The following is a 6,585-nucleotide window of genomic DNA, read 5'->3' on the forward strand; positions in this document are numbered from 1 at the left end:
TCTACTCCATCATCTTTGTGGCTCTGTGCTGGACTCTTTCAAGCAGTTCCCTGTCCTTCTTGAACTGAGGGGCCCAGAACTGGACACAATATTCCAGATGGGGCGTTACCAAGACAGAAAAGTTTCTTCCAAATCTATTTTACTTCTCCTTTTAAATTATGAAGTTGTAAGTATTTTGTCTTTATATGTAGATAGAGTCTGCAATGTTTTTCAATGCTGGTCATCAACATCTTGAGTTAGATCACATCTAGTGTAGTGCCTTTTGAGTTAGGCTCTCTTGTGACTGGATATATGAAGCAACTTTTTCACAATTATTTTGCCCACTTTTCTACAGTTTATTTACATTTTTTCCCTACTGAATTCTTCTGCATTTCCATGCATCCAATGTTTTTGTTGCTCCTGTTTCTTGTTATAACTGAAAGACTGTGACTGTCACCAAATACAGTCCTCATACTAAAGGATTATTTATGTATTTTTTTATATATGTAATAAATATACTTATGTAATTGTAATGTTTATGGTACTATATTCCTAATAGAAACAAAAGTAATTTTTTTTTTTGCCTACTCTTGCACGTGACTTAATATTTCCATTGATCTACCACAATGATGCAATGATGTGAAAGTGCTTTTTTTTCCCTTAGTAATTATTGTTGGCAAAGATTAACAAAACCCGTAAGTAACATGTTTTATCTCTTACAGTGGTGTTTTAAATAAAGTTTATGAAATAAAATATGAAAAAAATATGCAACTTGAAATTTTCAACTTTAAAACATATCATAATCTGCAAGCTATTTGTAAAAGAAATTTATTTGCACTACCTATCATGAAAGAAGAATATATTCTACCTGGTTTCAGTTCATCACTCATTGACTTGTTCAATTGTGACAAGAAGTAGAGTGATTTATATATTGGTTAGAAAGAAAGAGTTCTGTAATAATAAAATTATGTACAGCTCAGACTTACAATGCAGAGAGCATCTAAAATATTTTGTTTCCTAATGGACACAAAAGTATGCTAAGTAATAATCTAGAAGTTCCTATCTTTCAATAAAAGAGCATTTTTAATAAGGAATAATGTTTTATCTAACTAATATTATGAGCTGGCTTTTTATTGCTTTCTGTAGGTATTAAGAACTTCTTTGTGAAGAGAGTAAAAATTCTTTCAGAAAGTTTTTAATATGCTGATTTTAAAATGATAGTTGCTTTTAATGCAAGAACGCCTATTCAGTGATAAAAATATTTCAGAATTACAATAAGCCTTACTTAGAGGAACACGTGAAAAAAGCTCGTTCTGTCAGGAAAAGAAAGAAGTATTTTAAATATTCCTCATTTTTCAACTAACATTTTAAAGTAATTTATTATACAAAAAAGTCTTTCTGAAGCCTGCTCTAAAAAGCACTGCTGGACACCAATCTCAATTAATTCAAATGCAAATAAACTGTGAACTTCAGCCTACTTCAAGCAATCAGTACAAGCATTGCCAACTCTCATTTAACTCTTTAGAACATATTTTCTCAAGATTTGCACAACTTGGTAATGCAGCCAAATAACTTGCTACTAATTTCACTTAGTGTACAGTAAAAAGTGTGATTAATTGAATAGACTAGCTATAATAATTTTTAGGGTTGTAAAGGTAAATATCTGCACAAACACTGCTATCAAATAAAACTAAAAATAGTTAACAAATGTGTATTTTCAAGTAGTTCCCATACCAACTAGATAAGGAATCATGACTGGTCAGACTACAAGAGTTTGGATGATTTAAACTTATTTAATTACATCTTTTGGACAGTATACTCAGCCAATACAACCAGAAAAATGGGAGATACTGTCAAATGGGTAGGCATTTTCACAGTTCTGCCTCACTAACTGTGTAGAAATTTCTTTATCTGCACTAGCCCATCTGAATGAAGATACATCTGTTAATATCTGTAAGAGCTGGAAAAGAACACAACCTACCTACTAGAAGATAAGACTTTCTAACTAGAGGCTACTCAATTAACCCAAAACCTAAAGAAATAACTTTTAAAATAGCACAAAAAAAGAGTTAGCCTGTGGGTTTGATTTCTCTTTACTATGTTCCCTGGGCCTTAGTAATCTTTGATATGGGGCTGTTAGAGGGAGTTTCATACAGCACTGTTTTCAAAGGTGTTGGTCAACCACAACTCATTCAGCCCACAGTCTTCTCAGCATTTCTTTACTACAGAGACAAAATTTCAACTTACTATTCTTCTAATAATATGGGAGTGTTCTGAGTCCTTTCTGTCTACTAAGAGGCAAGGAAAAGCATGCTGTATTAAATTTATATAATATCTTACACAAACAAGTTTCCAGCCTTTTCATTTGTTGACAGCTATTCCCTATGCTTCAGAGAAAAACAAACAAAACCCACACAACACACCAGAACATGAAAAAGAAAAAAAGAAAAAAGCTTGAACTATAAGACAGGATTAAACAGATTTGCAAATAAACTTGCTAATCTATTTACTTTACTATAAAATTATGTGGCATAATAGGCCAAGCTACACTGAATAATTAACAACTATTTTCTTGCTCTTACTTTGAAAAACGAACAAAGTCTAGAGTGGCATTTGATATATTACTCCCCCTTGAGCCTCTGATTCACTTCTGAGATGTTTAATGCCCTAAATTATCTCATAATATTTGCCAGTCTTGAAAAAAACATTCAGAATTAGCTACCTACGCTTCATCTAACCTCTTACCTTTGACATTTCTAAGCCAAATTCAGAACTGTTAAAAGACAGAAGTATTCATACTGGAACTCCACCTTTTTATTTAGGTTTAAAACTAAAAAAAAAAAAGCAAGCAGAGCCTTGCTTTCGTTAGTGCTTTATATTCTCTCAAAGTCAGAGAAGAATGACACAAAATCTGTGTTTTCTAAAATGTTATATAAAACAACAGTTTAAAACTGTTTACAATTATACCCAGGGGAGAAAAAAAGGTTTTATATTTATTAGAGACATAATTTACATGATTGCAATATTTCTTTTTTCTAGGACTTAATATCTACTATTTTAAACAAATGTGAGGATTATTGCATAAACTCACAACACCAAATATCAGAAGGACCAAGTAGCATGATTAGATAGATCTAGAACATACCTAGAACTGAGAAACCATAGCAGTTGTTTTTCTACTGAGTACCATTTACTGCCAACAGCTGTCCCTCAGTGTATAGCTAAGTGACCCTCTATATAATATGGGCTTAGAAAGTCTGACAAGTTATGTGTATGTTGCTATCATCAGTAGTTTTAAGCATGTGCCTGCACTTGCATGTCTTTCTATGTTGGTCAGTGTAAGCAGCATTTTAAACAGGGGGTTTCTCTGAATATTGATTTTATGACAAAACTCTGCCCCGAGTTTGCATTAGTTCTGCAGTCAGCTGGTTTGGTCCAATCATTAGCATCCTGCTTACTTCAACTTCTGGATGTTGTTGTTACGAGTCTTGGAACTGCACACTATGCAAAAATTACGTCCTTATACAAATAGATTTGGAGAAGGATTATTACTGAAGACAGACTTTTTCTAATTAGAACAGATGACCAAAATGGCTATGGACCACACTTGATATTTAGAACACCATTTTGTTGAAAAATAGCAGTGACATATTACTTGAGAGTCCACATATCATTTCAAATCTCCATTTCTTTAAACATTATTTATAAAATAAAGCAGCTCAATACAAATGAAGGCAAAACATTACATAGAGAATACAATCAGATATAAGATATACATTTGAAAGTGTAGAATTAATGTCTTAACATGACAGTTTATCATCATACTGATGCTAGTAAAATGACTGATCTCAGTGAGATCAATTACTTCTACTCATCTAATGATGGATATAGTTCCTTTGCAGTTAACAGGATTGTGTATATGAACAAAAGACTACTCAAGCAAACATGGATTTGCAAATTCAGGCCCTTTATATTTACAACTAAACATAAAAAGGTCATGTAATTAATGAGTTGTTTTGTTGTTTGTTTTCAGTGTCTTTTTTTCCCTCAGTTAATGCACTGTTTGCACTACATGCTTCAAAATTAACTTTTCCACAATATTTTTGTAATATCTACCTTAGAAAGGAAGTATCCTACATCTTCATACTTTTAGAAGTATCATTATTTAAAATTATATGAAAACATTTCAAAGCAAATGAATATTCATGTCAATGATGGATGGTAAGAGCTATCCTAGCTGATGGATAGACTATTAATGAAGTTTTGCAACCAATGCAAGTGCTGCATAATAAACTTTATTTCCCTACATTTGAGACAACAGCTGCTCTGTAATTGGGGGTGGGGAAGAGGAGGAAGGGCCCATTAGTGACAAAGGGGGAATAGTGAACATATGTACTTCCTAATTCTACCTTCTACCTAGCCTTGGCAACCTGAACTACTTTCTCCTCAATTTGCTTGCTTTTAACTTCACTCCTCTGTAGTTTTGTGCTGCTGCCTAATGGTTAACTTTATACTCTAGCTGATAAAATTTTTCAGGAAAAGCAATCCACCTTAACAGTAAACTAATGATGCAGGAGTAAAAAAATGCTTTAGTAATATGAAACAGTCTCATCAGCTTCATCTCACCCAGCAAAAGTTGCCTCACACTCACAATTGCTACAACTAGTAGCACTTATACCAGACAGCTATGTAAAGAAACAGTGTGGTTTAGGTCCTAGTTCCAAAGAAAATTCATCACAGCTCCAAGAGTATGAAGAGCTATGTAATGCTAAAAAACACAGGGTGGGCACCCCACCCCCCTGCTTGCTCTGTTCAGCCATCTCAGTAGCACTAGCTACAAGCAGCAGCAGTCCATTCCTTTTGAAATCAGCTTTAATCTCATACGGAAATCCCTGTGTGGTACTCTGCGTGTGCAGAAATCCCTGCATGGCACTCTGCCCTGTACATGTTGAAATCCCTGCATGGCACTTGGTTCTGTATGTGCAGAACTCTGACAACTCACTGAAGGAGGAGAAAACCCCTCTGTGAAGCAAAGTGGTCAACCAAGCTTGCAAAAGGCTAAAAAATTATGAAATAGCATGGCATTTCATCTGCCCACACTTCCCAGTTCTGTTCAATTACCGACAACAGCAGTCCTATAATGCAACATAGTACTGTGGTATTAAATGAGAGATTCACATTTTCACCTTGTTGGAGCCTGGAGAAAGGCCTGACGTTCATCAGTCAATATCCAAGGAAACAATCCACAACTTTCACAGTCACACCACATTGACCGTGGAGATATAGGCAGGGATGATCACTTTCGGAAAGATGCTGTTTCACAAGTTCACAGTGTTACAGCTTAAATTGTTCATCAGGTAACGAGGTATCACCCTCCTTATGTTACACAGGCATACAAGCACCACAAGAACCCAGAGCAACGTGAGGCTACGCTTTTAAATCCCCTTTAATTCCCATTTAGCTTCTCGACTTCCCAGACCGACCTTAATTATCCCTTCTTCTGCAGACAGAATAGATTTGAGCTCTTCTTTTTCCCCAAAACAGATGTTTATACAAAGCAACTTCTGCAATGTCTTTTGCTATGTTTTTATAAAACTCAAGATTTCTATAATAAAATATATTCCAACATGTAAACACTATCCTGACAGCAAGTTTTTCAGAAAAATAAGCCTCTAACTTTTCATTCTAGATTGCCCTTTTGTTTACAGAGCCCTTTTCACTGAAGGCTGAACACCTCTTTACTAAGCATTGCCCCTACACTGACCTAAGCTCCCAGCTTTGCCTTTAACTGCCAGCTCCTCCATTCCAGTCGTCACCCCACTACCACTTATAAGCAGATTAAAAAAAATAATAATAATATGAAAAAAAAAATTTAAAAGTGTAGGATTCCTGCTTACCTTATCCAAGAGTCACCAAAGTCCACAAGGAAAACCAAAAAACAAACTCCGGGTCCTCGCCGAGGATCGCAGGCAGAGGAAGGAATACTTCTCCTAACAAAGCCAAAACCGGACCCGCCACGATCCGGCGAAGGAACTGGCTACTCCGGAGAAAACTCGCAGCAATTCCGGGCACGGCGCTTCCCGCCGCGGAGCGCGCAGCCCCCGGCCCCGAGCGCAGCGGGGAGGCGGCGCGGGGCGCCCGCCCTTCAGCACCCGCAGCGCCGCGGACAGCACCAGCACCGGCCCCGCGCCCCGCTCCCGCCGCCGCCACCGACCGCCGCCGCTCCTCTCCGCCCGGCCTGGCGCGCCTCGGCCCGCCCACCCCTGCCCCGCCCCCGGAGCGCCGGCATCACCCTGCGTGTACCCAAACTTACTCTCAACTGCCCCCCACCTCCCCTTCCTTTTAAAAAAAAAAATAAAAAAATATATTCATTTATTTGATGGGGCAGCGGAGGCAAGAATCTCGTACTTCACCTCCCCTTCTCGCCTAAGGAGCTTCCCCCGCTCTTGCCCTGATGGAAGTTCACCGCTCCCCCCGCCCCGCAGCAGTATCGCCCCCTCACTTGTCCCTCCGCCTCCCCCCACACCGTGCCTGGGCCCTACAGAAGATGGGAAATCGAAGTCTCCTCCCCAAGCAGCTGCTCCCAGAGCAGTTTGGGTGGATTGC

The 6,585-nt window shown here is 37.8% G+C and overlaps 1 protein-coding gene across 2 annotated transcripts in view; it reads right to left on the reverse strand.

Annotated features, from left to right (window-relative positions):
* Positions 1-6,090, reverse strand: part of FSTL5 (follistatin like 5) — a 282,795-nt gene extending 276,705 nt beyond the window's left edge. For both annotated transcript variants that reach the window (XM_051619524.1, XM_051619523.1), the window contains exon 1: positions 5,877-6,090. The gene's annotated coding sequence lies outside the window, so the exon portion shown is untranslated. The remainder of the gene's footprint in view (positions 1-5,876) is intronic.
* Positions 6,091-6,585: the final 495 nt, after the last annotated feature.

This window comes from Apus apus, chromosome 4 (assembly GCF_020740795.1).
Source record: "Apus apus isolate bApuApu2 chromosome 4, bApuApu2.pri.cur, whole genome shotgun sequence".
In the NCBI taxonomy this organism is placed as follows: Eukaryota; Metazoa; Chordata; class Aves; order Apodiformes; family Apodidae; genus Apus; species Apus apus.